The sequence below is a fragment of the Eptatretus burgeri genome, chromosome 12, assembly GCF_056783735.1.
Source record: "Eptatretus burgeri isolate ZD-2024b chromosome 12, Ebu_testis_v1, whole genome shotgun sequence".
Lineage (NCBI taxonomy): Eukaryota > Metazoa > Chordata > Myxini > Myxiniformes > Myxinidae > Eptatretus > Eptatretus burgeri.
The window spans coordinates 54292060-54312059 of NC_140972.1; the positions used below are offsets into that span (position 1 = coordinate 54292060).

Sequence of the window (20000 nt, forward strand, 5' to 3'; positions counted from 1 at the left end):
TCTAAAACGAGTCTAAAGGTTGAAAAGGTGTAAACTTCCAAAAGGTACATTTCAATAGTACGTAATTAATAGGTAGTGGTTAGGGCAGCGGCTTGGGATCCAAAAGGTCCTGAGTTCAAGCCCCGTTGGGCCACTGAATTAATACACCAGGGGGTTGACTCAGCCTGTCATCCTTCCGAGGTCGGCCAAATGAGTACCAGTGGACTGGGCCGGTGTATACCCCAGTTAAAATAGGTGTACCATATCCCTGCGTTGTAAGAGGCGACCAGGGTTGCGTCAGGAAGGGCATCCGGCGTAAAACATGTGCCAAATCACTATGCGGATCATACGGATGAGCCGCTGTGGCGACCCCGAACGGGAGCAGCCGAAAGAAGAAGAAGAAGAAGATATATATGTAGTGGTGTACGCCTGTAATCCGGCTACTCGGAGGCTTGGGTTGGAGGATCGCTTGAGGACGGGAGCTCTGCGCTGGGCCACGCTATGAGAGGGTGTAGGGCAGCCCCGAATCATGGCGAAACCCAATCCTTATCCCTGTGTCGTAAGAGGCAACCAGGGTTGCGTCAGGAAGGGCATCCGGAATAAAACCTGTGCCAAATCAGTGTGCGGATCACAACGGATGATCCGCTGTGGCGACCCCTAACGGGAGCAGCCGAAACATGAACAACAACAACATATAATGTATATATATATATATATATATATATATATATATATATATATATATATATATATATATATATATATATATATATATATGCATATCTCTATTTATTTATATATATATTTACTCCTCCAATGCTCTTCCAGCTGAAGAAGCTGCATAAAGGAACCATGAAAGCTAACCAAGGTAAGCCCTTTGCTGTTTTGAACCCTTCCCAGAGTTCCTCCACAACTATAGACATTCACAAATAGTACAAATATGAAAATCCCAATGCTACACACCCCCTCAGCTGCTGGACATGTTTCATTGCTTGGTGAAACATCAGCAACAGCGCAGACAGAAATGTGCACCAATGAGACTCCCAAGGATGTGCCATGGGTAAATGTCAAAACCAGTCAACATACAAATGAAAAACAAAGACCCACCCACCTTTCTCACCTCTGAATGGAGGGAATAACCAATTAGTCAATTTAGCATGTTATTTCTTTTTGATTAGACTCTCACCATCCCGTTTTCTCCAGATCCAACATTATACCCCTCCCGCCCTCCCCTTTTCTCCCCTTCGTTTCCCTCCCCATCCTCCCCCACCGCCCCTCCCCCATTGCCCTGGTTGTTTGTTGTTGTCTTTCTGTTTCATTTTATTCTCCTTCTCCCCATTGTTTTCTCTCTGAGACAGAGAGAGACAGAGAGAGACAGAGCCTACAGATCACGGTGAATCAGAGGGCTGAGTTTTCCATTGGCACTCAAACTGGTTGCCATGGTTTCTCATTGTTGTTTTTCATTGGGAGCTGTGTTTGTTCCTTGATATTTTTCTCGTGCTGGGAAATGCCAAGTCGCGCTTTTTGCTTTCTTTCGAATCCTTGCTTTTCACAGAAAGCCATACCCCTCCCCCTTTTCTCCCCAAACTCTACTTCGTCTAGAGAATTTTGGAGTGGAGAAATGTCGACACTCTCCCAAAAAGCGGCATTCGAGGCCCTCACACGGAAACGTGGTGTGGTGTGTGTTCCTCCCAACAAGGTCAGTGTCGAACACGATGTTGTTGCGATCGGCAATATCATTGGGATGGATAATATTCATGCAGCCTCATGAAACAATAAACATGTCGTGGTTTTTGTTGTTGAAGAAAGCTTCGTACATGAGATTGTTGTGGCTGGTTTGTCCACAGACAATGGGCACTGACTTCATTCTGGTTTCCTCACTTGACACCCCAGCTGTAAAAATAGGATTATCAAATATAACGCCATTCATAAAGTCTGTTCGGACTGTTTGCGGAGCTATCTCAGTATGGTACTGTCCTGTGCCAGATCAAAATGTAACCTGTGGGCTGCCGGAATGAACAAGTAAAGCACATCATGTCCTTCCAGCGACAGGTGTACATTGTACTTCCCACTTCCAATGCCGAAAAACTATTAAATGTGGTATTGAAATTTAATGTCAATAATCATGATTACCAAGTCAATGCATTTACATGAATTTTAAAATGCTTCTGTCCCCAATCAGCACCCTTTCTAACTAAGCAGACGGCCTCTCCAGCAAATACTGCTTCACCTCGACCTTCCAACACTGTTGTAGAAACCACCCCAGTTACTGCCTCAGATGATACAGTATCAAACTCAAAACCCTCTGATAACACGAACATCTGGGATGGATTTACGCCTCAAAATTCATCTACACCTCGTAAAGAAAAGGTGGCAATTATAGAATCAGAAACATCGGGAATGTTTCTATTTGACCAAACTATGAGCAACCGGTACGAATCCCTTATACTTGAGAATGCAGACTCTGCCCGTACCTGAGATCGGCCCCCAAAACTCTATGGAGGAAAATTATACTCCACCTCAAGAAAACATTAGAAGTAAAACTGTTCCCTCTCCCTCTAATGTGAACGAGGACGAACTACATCAGGTCTCCACTGAAAAGTAAAAGGGGAAGAAAACGATCGTACCCTCAGTGCTTCCCCCCTTTCTTTCATATGCCCTAATTTGCCTAATGATGACCTTCTAACCCCAACAGTCTCTGTGCCAGCTGCTTTACATAACATGTCTGAGCACACTGATTAAACCAAAAAAGAACCTCAAATTATCAAACCTGTCACCGATGCCCCCATTCCTTTAATTCCTCTACCCCTTCCTGCTCCTATTAGTACAGAGCAGGCTGACATCTGCACACCACAAGTTACTTCAGAGCCTCAAGAACCAGGAATTGAAAGTTTCCGATAGTGCTTCCTACATGTCTGAAGGGGAATCATATGAAATTGAGGATTTTCCTACAACAAACGAATCAAAGGTATTGTGACGTCCACGGGAATTGAACAGTCCCGCCAACGTAGAATGAGCCGAAACGATGGAGGCGGTTTATTTTTTACAACCCAAAGATGGCGGTTCTAATCGCTCTACCGCAAACGGGACGAGGAAGGTGGCACGAGTCGCTTTTCACTGAGTTAATGATGTTTATTTCTCTAACCAGAAATAATAAGACTCGGCAAGAGGAGGGATCCGGGGCGATTTGACGGGGTGGTGGTGTGGGTTCGGGCGTGGGGAAAACACAAACAATTCCAATGGATATACCAATCTCAAACCCTCTAAGGCGCCAGGTACACACACACACACACACACACACACACACACACACACACACACACACAAAACGTAGCTGGTCCTGGTGGTCAGGCTGGCCCGTGGTGTAGGCGCAACAGTCCCTGGATTGGCGTCGGACGAGCTGGCGTTGCGCTCGTCAGGGGCAGGAGACACCGTGGTGCTGTCGACCTCCCGGTGTCGGCCCAAGTCCGCTCACAGCCGCCAGGGAGCCAGTTCTGGCGCCAAGTTGCGAGCAGGAGAGGGAGGCAGGTCCGCCCGCCGTTCGACCCCGTACTCCGAGCCAGCAAAACCCCAGAGCCAACCGAGGTGAGGCACGAGGCTCAGCAAGGCCACGAGACACGATGAAACCAGGGCCGAATAAGCGCAACAACACAGCACGCTCCCAGCACAACAGCCTCCACCAAAACGGTTTCTCTTTACCGATCTTCTTCCTTTCTCCTTTTCCCCGAACAGAACCTTTTTATCCTCCCGTCCTCGTCACTTCCAATTGAGTCGTTTTATTGGCCCTGCGCCGTTGCCTTCCGCCAATCGTGATCACGGGGCGGAGCCATCCGCAGCACTGTCCTGTGACATCACGGCAAGCCTCCAGGGAATACTAACAGGGTTTACGCAGACACACTTACCCTATCCCGTGTCCCTATCTAATTACATGACAATTATCATTTCCCCCTTAAAGAAATGGACATTTACTAGACAACTTATCACCACTGAATTGCTACTTATTACATCGAGATCCTGGTAAACTCGAACAGCATGGCATACCTAATTAAACATCCTAATTACCCTTTGAATGCATACCCCCCCCCCAAACGTAACACTGCCCCCTCCTCTGGTACCGCAGCTCCTGCAAGGTATATCACAGGCGCTACCGTACCAGCCTTAACACTTACTGACTCACACCTAATTAACCTCACGAAATAAAGTAGGAGGGGCAATGGGCAGCGAGCCGCAGCTAACTTACCTATCCTGCTTAATGTACTACCCCCTTATGGCCTTATCCTCGCCTAAACAATCATTCATTTTTTTTTTATCACATGAGAGCACCGAGCGAAGTTGCACTCCATCCTCTGGATCATCGCTCTTGCCCAACGCTCTTCCAGTGATCTGGGGAGGGGAAACAAAAGGTTCTACAAAAACACAACACTTATACTTTACATTCCTACTCTAAGCCTTAACGACACGATTCATGGGATATTTACACTTGACCGCGTCCCCCAGTGGATGCTAATAGAGCCAGCGTTACCTGGGGAGCCAATTTTCAAATTTGCTTGCCCCAAAATTATGCGGACATCATGCCCTTGCTGCACATGTCAAGTTGTGCGGGATCGAGTGGGACTCACACATCTTCACAACACTCACACCATGGTCATCATCACATTTCTAGGTCATGGTCCCCATTTTAATGATGCAGGCTGAATTCCGTCATGGCCGTGGGGTGGGTTACCACAAGATGATGGGGGCATCTCAGGTGCAACCATGCCCACAGGTAAGCTTGAGTCCAACCCGAATGTTTCTCCGCCCCCGCTCCCTTTGATTCCCACCCCCCTGGTAGCCATCAGCTCTAACCCCGTACAACACACTGGAAGGGGTCTCACTGGCTCCTCTGGCCTTCCTGGGTCGCCAAGGTCCTACCCGCCTTGGTCGCCCAACCACACCCTCTCCCAGTTGCTTCCAGACACTGTCACCATTAGCCACCAGGGGTGAATCTCCTTGAAGGGGGTCGCAATTCCCACTCACCGTGAGCCTCAGCAATCCCTGTGGACAAGCACATAATCCCCACCCACAAAACCCACATGACTCCCCCCACCCCATCGGCCTTACAGGTGACACCTGCATTTCTAACACTTCACCGACCATGACCTTCCCTGTTACCACACCATGTCCAATAAAAAATCAATGTGTGCACCATACATTTCACTTCTTAACTTGAAACAACTCACACAGCACTTTTCCTCACCCGATCCACGCACCAGCCATTGGACAGCCACTCATGCCCGCTTTGTTATCAATTACCCACTGTCCCTATTATCACTCTAAAACCCAGCAGAACTTACAAACCCATGCCACTTTTCCCACAATTCACTTTTTTCACCAAAGGAGGCACTTCGTCACAATCTCACCAGCCGAGCATGGCCCAAAATGCTCAGCCCGATCTAGTTTCCCTGACCCCCGACAGTGATCTCCGGACTCGACCGAGGTAAGAGCACCTCGGATAGACCTGGCGGTTCAGCAGGAGGATTCATCCTCTGAAGCATTTGGGTAATGCCAATTTCTCCCAGCCCCCCTCCCTGATCCCGAATCTCCGCCTGTCGGATAGTCACCGATGGCCTCTCTGGCACCCGACCCGGCCGCCTCCACGAGGCCAGCCTGGCTGCGCACTGAGCCGCTCGGTGAACGGTGGGTGGATCCTGTAACTCCACCAGCGCTCGGACCTCAGGGTCCGGAAGAGCAGCTAAAACTTTCTCGAGTGCCAGTCTGTCCCACGCCTCCACTGTAAGGTCCCGATACGCAATCCTGACTGATTGGTAAATGTCCTGTGCCAGCTCCTGCACTGTCTCACCCGGCTTTAATCTGCGGTGCTGGAGCTGGGCCCGCACCAGATCACAGTTCGCTGCGAACCCAAACCGACGGCTCAACGCCTCGCAAATGTGGGAGCTGGTCAACATCCCTCCGCGATCACGTTTAACACATTTGCGGCTGGTCCCCGCAACGTTGCCACCAAATTCCCTGTACGTTCCCGCTCATTCCACCCGTTTAGTCGGGAAATACACTCAAATTGCGTCAGAAAAGCTTCAAGGCTCCCTGACCCGTCAAAATTTACCAGGGGGATCACTTTCCCGGTGGCCCGCTTCCCAGTTTCTCGTTTGTCCGAATCCAGCCCAGGGATCAAACACCCTTGTGGCTGCGTATCCAATTTCGGAGCCCACTGTGGCCAAAGATGTTTTGTGGTGAGGGTCTCATGGGTCAATTTTTCCTCCTGTTCCAAACGTTGAATGGACCGATTCACCTCTTCCCGCAGGATCTTCTGGGCCCGCACAACCTCCTCCAAGGCTCCGTCACGAGTTTGTAGCTGCTCCTCAACCAACCTGGACACTCTACTTACAAAAGACGGCTCTACCAGGCCTTTATCCAAGACTTCATCTTGGCTCATAATTTTATCTTCTTCGTCCAAACGAGCCTCCAATCCTTTTACCTCCTCCGCCAAATTCATCCCTTGCTTCCTCAGCTCTCCCCACTCTTCTACTTGCAGCTGCATACGAGCATCCACACAGGCACGATGACGTTCCAGGCTTTCATCCACTTTATCAACCCGAATGTTCGTTGCATCAATTTTATCTACCAATTTTTTTCGCATATTTTCCCCCTCCAATGTAATTTCTACCTTTGTTTCCTCCAATCTATCCTCGAATTTACTTTGTATTTCCCCCAATTGAACATCCACACACTCCTGCATCTCTGTTTTAATTTTCTCCATCTTTTCCCCCAATTCATCCCTCATTAAATCAATCCGTGCACCCAACTGTTCCCCCATTACCCCCAATTGATCTGTCATTTCTGCCATTTGTGCCGTCATGTCTGCCCTATGTGCTGTCATGTCTGCCCTCTGTGTCACGATTTGATTTTCTATTTGTGCTGTCATGTCCTCTATTAAACGTTCCAACATTGTCTGGATCGTCATCGCGCCGGTTTCCGGCGCTGCCGGCTCCATTACGGGCAATGAAGCACGGTCCACGCTCGGAATGGGGGAGGTTTCAATCCTACCCCCGTCTCTCCCTTCTTCCCCCGACTCGCTGCCAGACACGTGGCCTTCCTCCTCAAACATCTGCACATCCGCCATGGTGCAGAAGTCCCGTTTGCCGCCAATTAATTTTAATTTGAAAAATCCCGCCAAAATTTTCCCGCGCTTTTCTGTAGTAATTTTATATTCCAATTCGTGGCGAGATTTCAATCTTGGTATATTCTCCCGATACCAAATATAATTTAGAGGGGTTCGAACATCCAACACCCTGACACCAATGTGACGTACACGGGACTTGAACAGTCCCGCCAACGTAGAATGAGCCGAAACGATGGAGGCGGTTTATTTGTTTATAACCCAAACATGGCGGTTTTAATCGCTCTACCGCAAACGGGACGAGGAAGGTGGCATGAGTCGCTTTTCACTGAGTTAATGATGTTTATTTCTCTAACCAGAAATAATAAGACTCAGCAAGAGGAGGGATCCGGGGCGATTCGACGGGGTGGTGGTGTGGGTTCGGGCGTGGGGAAAACACAAACAATTCCAATGGATATACCAATCTCAAACCCTCTAAGGCGCCAAGCACAAGTGTTTCAAGGATCCAGGTCGGGGGGGAAACACGACCTTCGCAGAACGATCCACGGCACAACGTCGCCATGGGAACCACACACACACACACACACACACACACACACACACACACACACACACACACACACACACACACACACACACACACACACACACACACACACACACACACACACACACACACACACACACACACACACACACACACACACACACACACACACACACACACACACACACACACACACACACACACACACACACACACACACACACACACACACAACGTAGCTGGTCCTGGTGGTCAGGCTGGCCCGTGGTGTAGGCGCAACAGTCCCTGGATTGGCGTCGGACGAGCTGGCATTGCGCTCGTCAGGGGCAGGAGACACCGTGGTGCTGTCGACCTCCCGGTGTCGGCCCAAGTCCGCTCACAGCCGCCAGGGAGCCAGTTCTGGCGCCAAGTTGCGAGCAGGAGAGGGAGGCAGGTCCGCCCGCCATTCGACCCCGTACTCCGAGCCAGCAGAACCCCAGAGCCAACCGAGGTGAGGCACGAGGCTCAGCAAGGCCACGAGACACGATGAAACCAGGGCCGAATAAGCGCAACAACACAGCACGCTCCCAGCACAACAGCCTCCACCAAAACGGTTTCTCTTTACCGATCTTCTTCCTTTCTCCTTTTCCCCGAACAGAACCTTTTTATCCTCCCGTCCTCGTCACTTCCAATCGAGCCGTTTTATTGGCCCTGCGCCGTCGCCTTCCGCCAATCGTGATCACGGGGCGGAGCCATCCGCAGCACTGTCCAGTGACGTCACGGCAAGCCTCCAGGGAATACTAACAGGGTTTACGCAGACACACTGACCCTATCCCGTATCCCTATCTAATTACGTGACAATTATCATTTCCCTCTTGAAGAAATGGACATTTACGAGACAACTTATCACCACTGAATTGCTACTTATTACATCGAGATCCTGGTAAACTCGAACAGCATGGCATACCTAATTAAACATCCTAATTACCCTTTGAATGCATACCCCCCCCCCCCCTCAAACGTAACAGTATACTGAACCCAAATTTTGAAATTCCTTAACCACACTTTCAGAAAGAGACACATCGACATCAAAGAGCATTTTGATGACCTGCACGGATTTATCGACATGGTGAGGAACATCACCCGTTGGCCTAGTGACCACCACTTCACTGAACCTCAGTGTCGCAGGTTAAAGAAGTGTACATTGTGAAAGCAGAAGAGGAACTCTCACGATGATCTTTGGTGGGCTAAACATCAATGGTGGAGTGAGCCAGCTGTGCAAACTTCAAGTGGTTAACCTCACACTGCAAAGAAAATTAGATGCACCTTTCTTGCAAGAGACACACTACTCCAGCATCCCATGCAGAATGGAACCGCATGATAAAAATGACCAGTTCTGTTTTTTCGTGATTCCAATTCTCATACTGCGGGGGTTGCTTTTCTGTTGATCTCCCATTTCCGTCCATCAGAACTTTCCTTCCAAAGTATAATCCCATGGCACTTAGCCTCCCTCAAATTTCCACTAAAATATAAATTTTACATTCTTGAATACGGACCGACAACGCTACGTTCGAGCCTCATATGAGGCTAATGGATCTACATAGGTGCATCATAATGGTGGGTGATTTCAATTTTACTCTACAATCCAATATGGACAGGAATGGTGTGGAACCACATCCCGGACTGGCTGAATTACTAGCCAATATAATAAGAAATTTTAGGCTCCCTCATCTCTGGCGTCAACAAAACCCCATGATGCATCAATTTACCTCGTGTAAGTTTGCAAATAACAAGGTATCCCCAGCTATACTCAACCAGATCTATGTAAGTTCACCCGTTATCATCTCTCCCCGACCACAGGAATTTCTCTTCCAGTTTTCCAGATCACCACCTGATTACTGTGAGTTACCACCCACAGTTGTCCTTGAATCATCATTCATTCTGAAAACCAAATGTCACCATTTTAGAAAACCCCTCTTTTCAGGCTACCTTTAAGGATGTATGGTCTGGTTTATTAAAAACAAAAAGCATCAGTTTACAGATCAGTGTTTAAGGTGGGATAATACAATGGCACCATTTAGGGATTTTTGCCAAAAATTTTGTTTCCAAACAACGCAAGAGGAACATGGAACAAAGCCTATTTTGGAAAAGGAAATTCTACAGATACAAACAAACCTAAAAACTCACCCTTCCCTCCAACAAATACTGACACTGAAGAAAAAGAAGGCATTCCTCAACTCAATAATTGAGAACCAAACCCAGGGAGCATTAACAAGATTGCGTTTTCAGCATCTCAACCCTTTTGGAAACACCAATCAGTTTTTAGATCCTCGTGGAGGATCTCTGTCTTACTCACATTGTTGGTCTTGTGGACTTTTTTGTTTCACAGCCATCAGTTTTCATCGAAACTTCCTGAAACTTGGCATATATATGTAAAAATACCCTGCGCAGGCAGTAACGGTCTCCGATTTTGAAAATTCCTCCGAGAAAAAAAGTTATGACGTCAAAATATCTCCGCTAATGGAAATCGCCTAAAAAATTATCTCCGAAACTAGGCAAGCTTTTTGAATTCTGTTTGTGGGAATCGAACAGGGCATTAGCAGAGATTAATTACCGCATATATGATACATCACTATGACGTCATATCAATTTTATGACGTCATTCCTATTTTTTGACACTTTTTGTTTCACAACCCAGAGTTTTCATCGGATCTTCGTGAAACTTGCCATGTATATGCAGAAAGCCCACACGCAGGCAGTAACCATCTCCGATTTTGTAAATTCTTCCTAGAAAAAAGGTTGACGTCATAATATCGCCGCTAATGGAAATCGCTTATACCATTATCTCCGAAACTAGGCAAGCCGTTTGAATTTTGTTTGTGGGAATCAAGCCGGGCATTAGCACAGATAATTTATCGCAAACCTGAAACATAACAATGACGTCATATTCGTTTTTTATGACGTCATAATATGAGGACGAGGATCTTAGCTCATTTGAGCTTGTTTCTTTGATTATGAGTCTAAAGTTCCTCACCCTCAAATTACCACCCTGAAACGCCCTGACAACTCTGTCATTACTCACCCTGAACAAATCAAGAGTGAAGGCAATTATTTTTCTCCAACCTTTATAAAACAACCGAGGTTGATTTAAATGGTGTCTCCCAATTGTTTGATGGTACTTCCACCTCAACCCCAGAGCAAAGGCAAAGCCTTGAGAAACCACTCACACTTGAGGAACTCTCCATCATGCTAAAGAGCCTTGCCAAAGGAAAATTACCTGGCCTTGATTACCTGGACTAGAAGCGACATTTATCTATTCCATGGACCCCATGTTATGTCAGTAAAAAGAGTTTGTCTGCTCGCTTTGCTTATTTGTGCAAAGAAGAAGAGGAACACAAACTCGTCTCATGATCACAGATGGTTATGAAGAAGATTCTACAACAGCCTCAGCAGCTCCACTTCAGACGCTGCAACCTCCAATTGGAGAGCTGAACACTGAACAGGCTCCTCCCACCTCTACCATTGGGAGATGATGACGCGTCAGTAGAGAGCGTCCAATCAGAATCGACTTTGTTGGTAGGTGTCCATAAGACTTCTTCATCATAACTCACTTACTTTGTGTGATTTTCACCTGAAAGAGAGCACAGTGAAAAGCTTTGTGGTTTTCTTTTTATGATCATGTTCTTCAAAATGTCTCTGTTTATGTCAATATTAAAGTTTTATAGTACCAAGCATCATTTTGAATTGCATTTTGTTAATTTTTCACTTGAATAACATATTTAAAGAATTATATTTATAATGTAACCCTTTGTGATTCTGTTCTTTGTGGAATTTATCTGTGTGGAACTTAGTACAGAACATGGAACAGGCCGTGTTTGCCACGCAGGAGTGGAGGCTACTCACCTGGTGATTTAACAAACTTAGCAGGAAACCAACCAACCATTACCTTTTAAATGTGAAAATAAAACTTAATTGACGCTTCAATGGAGTTGTGTATGCCTGGAACATATGACGTCAATAATTAATGTTTGGTAACAACCCCCCACATCCCCGCCTCTCTCTCGTGCTCTCTCCCTCACCCTCGCCCTCTCCCTCTCCCTCTCCCTCACTCGCTCTTGCCCTCTTCCTCCCTCTCGCCCTCTCCCTCACTCGCTCTTGCCCTCTCCCTCGCCCTCTCCCTCGCCCTCTCCCTCGCTCTCATCCTCTCCCTCGTCCTCTCCCTCGCTCTCTCCCTCGCTCGCTCTCTCCCTCGCTCTCACTCGCTCTTGCGCTCTCCCTCCCTCTCGCCCTCTCCCTCACTCGCTCTTGCCCTCTCCCTCCCTCTCGCCCTCTCCCTCTCGCCCTCTCCCTCGCTCTCGTCCTCTCCCTCGTCCTCTCCCTCGCTCTCTCCCTCGCTCTCTCCCTCGCTCGCTCTCTCCCTCGCTCTCTCCCTCGCTCTCGTCCTCGCTCTCTCTCGCTCTCGCCCTCTCCCTCACTCTCTCGCTCGCCCTCTCCCTCGCCCTCGCTCTCTCGCTCTTGCCCTCTCCCTCACTCTCGCCCTCTCCCTCGCCCTCACTTTCTCCCTCACCCTCGCCCTCTCCCTCTCCCTCTCCCTCACTCGCTCTTGCCCTCTCCCTCCCTCTCGCCCTCTCCCTCACTCGCTCTTGCCCTCTCCCTCTCCCTCGCCCTCTTCCTCGCTCTCGTCCTCTCCCTCGTCCTCTCCCTCGCTCTCTCCCTCGCTCGCTCTCTCCCTCGCTCTCACTCGCTCTTGCCCTCTCCCTCCCTCTCGCCCTCTCCCTCACTCGCTCTTGCCCTCTCCCTCCCTCTTGCCCTCTCCCTCGCCCCCTCCCTCGCTCCCGTCCTCTCCCTCGTCCTCTTCCTCGCACTCTCCCTCCCTCGCTCTCTCCCTCGCACTCTCCCTCGCTCTCGCCCTCGCTCTCTCTCGCTCTCGCCCTCTCCCTCACTCTCTCCCTCACACTCTCCCTCTCCCTCACTCTCTAGCTCTTGCCCTCTCCCTCACTCTCTCCCTCTCCCTCTCCCTCGCTTTCTCCCTCACTCTCTCCCTCTCCCTCTCCCTCGCTTTCTCCCTCGCTCTCGCCCTCTCCCTCGCTCTCGCCCTCTCCCTCGCTCTCGCCCTCTCCCTCGCTCTCGCCCTCTCCCTCGCTCTCGCTCTCGCCCTCTCCTTCGCCCTCGCTCTCTCTCGCTCTTGCCCTCGCTCTCTCTCTTGCCCTCTCCCTCTCCCTCGCTCACGCACTCTCCCTCGCCCTCGCTCTCTCTCGCCCTCTCCCTCGCTCTGTCCCTCTCCCTCGCTCTTGCCCTCTCCCTCGCCCGCACCCTCTCTCTCTCTCACTCTTGCCCTCTCCCTCGTCCTCTCCCTCTCCCTCGTCCTCTCCCTCACCCTCTCCCTCGTTCGCTCTCGCTCTCGCCATCGTCCTCTTCCTCTCCCTCTCCCTCTACCTCTCCCCCTCCCTCTACCTCTCCCCCTCCCTCTACCTCTCCCCCTCTCTCTCCCCTCCCCTACCTCTCCCCCTCCCTCTCCCTCTCCCCCTCCCCCTCCCCTCTCTCTCGATGTATCAAGATGGTGGTTATGTCTGGGCCATGATTGTCTTCGGACCCGTCTGGGTGGTGTTTGTCTTGTGTTTGGTAGTTGCAGTATGACCAGTAGAAAATGGATTTCAGACATTATTTTGTTTCCCTCTTCACTTTTATTCGATGCAGAATCACTTTGATTAGATGGTATTAATCATAATTAACGCTCCAGCGCATGTCTGCCTTCCCTTCCTCTCACCTCACACTGTCTTCCCTTCCCCAATCCCTTCTCACTGTCCCTACCTCCTCACCCTGCCACCCCTCCTCTCTGTTTCCCGCTCTACCTCCTCGCTCTCTCCCCCACCCCCTCTCAATATTTCTGTCAGTGAAGCGACGGGTGGTATTTGCAAGTCTCTACCAATAAAAGGGTGTGTGTGTGTGTGTGTGTGTGTGTGTGTGCGCGCGCACGCATGTGTCAATATGTCAGCATGTGTGTCTTCTCCTTAACTCCTAAACTGTAAAACTGAGCAGCCCAAAACTTTGCATGCATACTACGATTACTCCAAGGAAGTACATGACTGAAAATTGGGTATTTGGGTTAATTAAAACAATCATTTTGAAGATAATTAACGGCCTTATTTAATTATATCCTTCATCAGGCGATCCTCGGCCACCTTGCTTTCAGGTCTTAAGGCGTTTCCTGGGTAACCTTGCTGGGGTCTGAAGCCGCCATGTTTTTTTGGCCTGCTCAACCTTGCCTTGATTTGGAAGAGGCCGCAGTGATTTCTTAATGATAAAGTTGTTTTTTACTTTCCTCACTCATTATCAAATGCCTGTTCATCATAGATACGAATTGCTGGGTATTGGAGTGCATTGGAGTGCTTGCTTGAGTGCTTAAGCCACTTGGTGAATGCTCTCCAAGCTGCTTGGTTGTTCGTTTTGGTAAAAGTATCCGTGCTCTCAAGGGAACATCGAATAGACAGACGTACATTTCCGCCTGTGTTGGGCCCTGCAGTGCCATATGGTTGCTGTCTTGGGAGATGTCTCATCCACTGAAAATGTGCAATTTTATTTTTACAGGACATCGCTTTGTTTAACCTTTTGTGCAATTTCCTAATATAATCCACCCCTCACTTCAACATTGATATATACATATAAAAACAGTAAGGTCCATCCGACCAGGTGTTTGCCATGATCTGGCTGTGAAGGCATCGAGTATAGATCGACATTTTATGTTCTGTTCCTTGATATATTTTTCAAATGAATTTTGCTAATTTCCCGCTTCAATTCCTCTTTCAAAGAACTCTGTTTAAAGGTAAATCTTTGTGTTTGTCGTTTCTATGTATTTTATGCATGAGTACATAAATAAACTATTACCATAACGGAAGTGTGTGCGTGCGTGTGTGTGCGCGCGTGCATGCGTGTGCATGTGTACGTTGAAGTTGCTGCTGTTGCCTGCTATCTCCACATGTTGGTGGGTTTCAGGAGGTGAAATAGAGACCTGTTAGGTCTCAAAGTGTGTGTGTGTGTGTGTGTGTGTGTGTGTGTGTGTGTGTGTGTGTGTGTGTGTGTGTGTGTGTGTGTGTGTGTGTGTGTGTGTGTGTGTGTGTGTGTGTGTGTGTGTGTGTGTCGTTGATGTATCTACATATGGGGTTTCAGAATGTGGAATGGAGTCCTCCCAGGGAGGGCTCAAAGTATCTACCTTCATTTCGGTAAGGGGTCACGATTCATAGACCAAGCTGTGATGTTTTCTGTTCTCAAAGTTTTAAGCCGAGGGCTTTCTTCAGGATCGTTACTGAGCCCAGGACGGCATTCAACTGTAGCTCATTTGTTGTGATATTCCCAGGGATGGTTTTAAATATCTCTGTGAGGTTCTTCATCATCATTCTCACGAGGTTCTTCGTCATCATTGGTACAACATTGGCATTCTTCAGCTTCCAGGATCTTTTTCCTTCATGCTTGAGGTCTTGGTATTTGGTCATTTTCTTGATTTCTGCATTATTTAGTCCAAAATCACTGGTAGTAACACCTCAATTAGCAATGCCTTCTCCTCTGTTTTTTTTTGTACCAAAGTATAATATATGATGTCAATGCTTTGTTTTCGATGTTCACACCCGATGGGATCATAAAGTCGTATGTGAGCGGTATTTCAATGTTTTCAGTGATTGCTTTTGGTTCATTTTCCCACAAATTTTCTGGAACTGACATATCAAAATTTGTGCAGATGTGCCAGCAGATTACTTTACAAACTCTGTTGTGTCATTGTGTGTACAGCTGTTCTGACACGTTTTTTTGTTTGTTTTAGTGTTCGGTCATTAAGCGTCACATATCATTCTCTTTGCACCTCCATTCTCCACCTCCACCGCTCACCTGTCTTTGTTTTTTTTTCCTCCTTTCTCCCTCTATATATATATCTCTCTCTCTCTCTCACTCACACACTCTCTCTCTCTCTCTCTCTCTCTCTCTCTCTCTCTCTCTCTCTCTCTCTCTCTCTCTCTCTCTCTCTCTCTCTCTCTCTCTCTCTCTCTCTCTCTCTCTCTCTCTCTCTCTCTCTCTCTCTCTCTCTCTCTCTCTCTCTCTCTCTCTCTCTCTCTCTCTCTCTCTCTCTCTCTCTCTCTCTCTCTCTCTCTCTCTCTCTCTCTCTCTCCCCATCCCTTCCTTCTTCTCTCTCTCTCTCTCTCTCTCTCTCTCTCTCTCTCTCTCTCTCTCTCTCTCTCTCTCTCTCTCTCTCTCTCTCTCTCTCTCTCTCTCTCTCTCTCTCTCTCTCTCCCCATCCCTTCCTTCTTCTCTCTCTCTCTCTCTCTCTCTCTCTCTCTCTCTCTCTCTCTCTCTCTCTCTCTCTCTCTCTCTCTCTCTCTCTCTCTCTCTCTCTCTCACACACACACACACACACACACACACACACACACCCTCCCTCTCACAGTGAATAGCAACATTTGGTGAGGTGTCGCTCTTCCCACCTCCCCCCTAACTCCCCCTCATTCATCCGCTCTGCCTCCCCTTCCCCCTCTCACCTTACACCTGCCTCCTCTCTCCCTCCCCCTCCCTCTTTCTCTCCCCCCACTTTCGTGACATGTTAGAGAAGCGACGGGTTGTATTTGCTTGTTCCTAATAAAGTAAGATTCTGAAACTCTCCAGACATTGCTGCATGAAAAGTATTTGCCTCTGTTTGCATTCTCTAATGGACACAATTATAAGAAATGCTCTCTTTTCCCTCTGGTATTCCTCAAGTTTTAGTCCTGATTTTTTTTTTTTTACACTGCAGCGTTTGGCTTTCACTCGGACCATATGGGGTTTCTCTTGAAATCTAAATAAAGCAATGATGCCATGAACTGCTCCAAAGGGAAAGGAAAACTCGGGACTTTTCCCGGGACCTTTAACGCGACTTATTGTCTGAACAGGATGAGCAATGAAACACGGAATTTTGTCGTGAGAATATGCTGTGAGTTTGGGGGAATGGAAGTTTTATGAAAAGCGGAGTAAACTTGGGAAAAGAAACGCAAATGGAAAGAAAAACAATTTCAAAACCATAAAGTGCGAAGCTCCCTGGATTATACGCAGGTTGTAGTATCAGCATTATTATCCTGTAAAATGGTCTCAAATGTACAATGCAGAGACAGTGACGTGCTCATGTGCATTGCACACAGCACAAGCACTAGATCCACGCAACAAAAAAACTTTGGTGCAGGAGGAGGCCCATCGTGCCTGCGCCTCACCAACCCCAGTATCATCACCCATCCACACACAAGCAACTGACAAGTCCTGCCAATACCCCCATACCCCTCAATCTGCATTGAATCCAGGTAGCTATATCTATTTCCCATTTAAACTTATCCCAACCTGACACTACCTTTCTGGGGAGACCATTCCGTGCATTAACTACTCTCCAACTGAATGACTCCTGCCTTAAAACTGTTCGATCACCTTATTTACCCCCAAGCTGACACCTGGTCCTAACACTGTCCACTGCTGAAAAACTGCACATCACATAACTTGTAAATGCCCTTGTTCTTCTTCTCATATTACGGTGCAATTATTCCCACGTTCTTGGGGATTCCCACGTTTTACCACGGAGGTTACACAGGTCCTTATTGCTATTATTTCCGACTGTTCTTCCTATGTCGATACTCAATCACTTGGAATGTCTTTCAACCCTGACAAATCTCAAACTCTCACTGTCTCTCTCCGAAAGGACCGTCTGACAAACCCTCTGATCTACTTTCTTCCCAATCCTCTTGAGGAAGTTCAGTCTTTCAACCTCCTGGGTCTCACTATCAGCCATGATCTTTATTGGGAAAACCACATTTCAAGGTTGGCCTCCAAAGCCAGACACCGACTGGGAATCCTCCATCATACAAACTCCTTCCTTGGCACAACTGAACTTTGCACTTACAAGGCCTTCATCAGCAGCTTGGTGGAGTACTGCTCTCCCCTCTGGGCTGGTTCCCCTGCATCTCAATTTGCTCAGCTCGACGCCATGGAAACCAAGGCCTTTAAGCCCCTATCTCCCAACCGCACCCCAATCCCTCCTCCTTCCAAATTTCCAGTTTTCCCTCCTGAGAGTTTCCTTCTGTCCACCCCCATTCATCCTGTCGTGCTCCCATTCCGATCCCCACACCCAATGTCCATCCGCCTCCCTCTATCTTGGCCTTCAGCTCTGCTGTTGGTGTTTTCCCGGCCCCCTCTCTTTGCTGTTCCTTTTGTCCTGTTGCATCCTGATCCGTTCAGTGCATTAGTACTAGCTCTTCCACGAACCCCGACTCTGTAAACACAAAAACATAATAAAAAAGGCACCGTGTGTGCATCCGTCCACGTGTCACGCTTTATTTTAAACGGTTCCTACTGTTGTAGAATAATGTGCCCTGTGACTGTAGGGTGGTTGACAAAGGGTACCTGTCACTGCCGGGTGGCCGACGCAATCACTCTACAGGTGATGTGCTAGTTTGAAAAACATTTATGAAGGAAAGGTGATAGAGATTGGGGGAAGGGGCTTGGAGTAGTCGGTGCATCGATAAGTCAGTACTGCGAGGAAGAGACGTCACGGCTACGCCTCTCACTGCGACCAATTGTCACGGGCAGTCATGTTTCCGTTCCCCAATGATCGGCACACTCATGAGACATGCCCAGTTTTATGAAGGAGGAGCAAGTGGGTGGTTTTGAAGTTCCGTGCCTTCGCCTTTTGCAGCAGTCCAAAGGAACCTTATATGTTTATTACTTCGTCCCATTTCACACCTGCCTCTCCCTGTTGCGGAATTCAAAGCTGTCAACATCAGTGGCGTCTCCCACAAAGGATTGGAAACATGGCAATTGCTGCAGCGTCGTCGCGAACTGGAGGGTGGCCTCCACTTTCTCACGCCACACTTGCTGTTCTTGCTGTTGCTCCGGACGTGATCTGTTCCTTCATTTATCCCACCCCCACCCCAGCCTATGAAACCTTCACGAACGCTCTCCTTGTTCACCTTCCAGGATCTCATTTGACTGGCTGACTCCTCATCTCAACACCTTTCTTCCCCTGATTCACCTGCTTGTTTGTGCTCGGCGTTCTCCACACACCCCCCAGTCTCAATTCCCTACTCCTCTGCACTCATCACCTTTGGTTGTTCTCCAATTACCGACTTTGGACTGGACCACTACCAGCAAGGTGTGACAGGATATCTTCGTAGAGATATGCGAACTCGCCTCTCAGCTATACAGCTTGGGTTCGAATCCCGACCCAGCTATAAAATATTGTCTTGGTATTTCACAGGTAGGGCGATTCATCATTGTGTGTGTGTGTGTGTGTGTGTGTGTGTGTGTGTGTGTGTGTGTGTGTGTGTGTGTGTGTGTGTGTGCCGGAACTCGGATGGACGTTAAACTGGGCGTCACGTCTGCCAGCAATGGTTGGTGGACGAAGGAAGATCGTGGCACGGTGTACATCTTGAACAAATCACAAATTTCTTCCTCAATTTCTTTGCATCAGAGTTGTGACCCGTCCAGTATTGTGTTTGTAACTTTTGCCAAGAAACTGCTTCGGCAGCTCCGACGTTCTGTTTAGCTTCTTGAGCATGGTAGTTGATGATGATGAAGATTTGTAGAAACACCATTTTGGAATTTTTTGACAAGTCACCGGCACACATTGGACTTGGGGGGTTGGGGGTGGTCTCTGTCTGCCTCGGCAACCCCATGGTAAGAGTTCATCATCATGCACCATGCTCGATAAGCTAAACATAGTGTCGGTGCTGCCGAAGCAGTTTCTCGGCAAAGGTTACAGATGTTTGGGTTACCTTTACCCGTCCATCAGTTCATGCTAGCAGCCGGGACAGCCGGCTTCACGTCCATGCGACAACTTTGTGATGCAATGCCGTGACTGCGAAGCACCAAATCAGACACATTAGTATATAATATAAGAGTTGGTTCGGGAACCCAACGTCCACGGGTTCAAGGTGTGTGTGTGTGTGTGTGTGTGTGTGTGTGTGTGTGTGTGTGTGTGTGTGTGTGTGTGTGTGTGTGTGTGTGTGTGTGTGTGTGTGTGTGCGCGCGCGCGCTTCCTCTGCACCAGTCCGTCAGACACATTGACCTACTTTTCATAATGTCTTTCTCCTTCCACCGGTGGCACTCAATCACTGAACCACGTGATCATGGTCTTCATCAGCAGCAACTCAGTAGGTGAGCTCGTCGACAGGATTGTTACCTGTGCAGGTACATGGGCTTGAGGGTGCATGATTCACAGGAGAATGTATCCAGGTAAAGGTGTCCTTTAAATGGATTCAGGACGTCAGGTTTAGGTCATTTTCCATCTGTGAGAAGAATATCAATGAAGGTGATGTTATCCACTAATGCTGGTGGTGCTATTTCTTCAATGTGCCCTCAGTACGGTGCTGCCAAGAGAGCCTG

The 20000-nt window shown here is 48.3% G+C and overlaps 1 protein-coding gene and 1 long non-coding RNA gene across 2 annotated transcripts in view; both read left to right on the top strand.

Moving 5' to 3' along the window:
* The window catches only part of LOC147015647 (uncharacterized), a 78977-nt gene extending 66502 nt beyond the window's left edge, over positions 1-12475 (top strand). Inside the window, exons 2-3 of the long non-coding RNA XR_015049775.1 lie at positions 1582-1678; positions 8278-12475. This is a non-coding gene — a long non-coding RNA (uncharacterized LOC147015647). The remainder of the gene's footprint in view (positions 1-1581; positions 1679-8277) is intronic.
* Positions 12476-18285: 5810 nt separating this feature from the next.
* LOC147015648 (RING finger protein 122-like) overlaps positions 18286-20000 on the top strand; it is a 122038-nt gene continuing 120323 nt past the window's right edge. The window contains exon 1 of the mRNA XM_085848008.1: positions 18286-18873. The gene's annotated coding sequence lies outside the window, so the exon portion shown is untranslated. The remainder of the gene's footprint in view (positions 18874-20000) is intronic.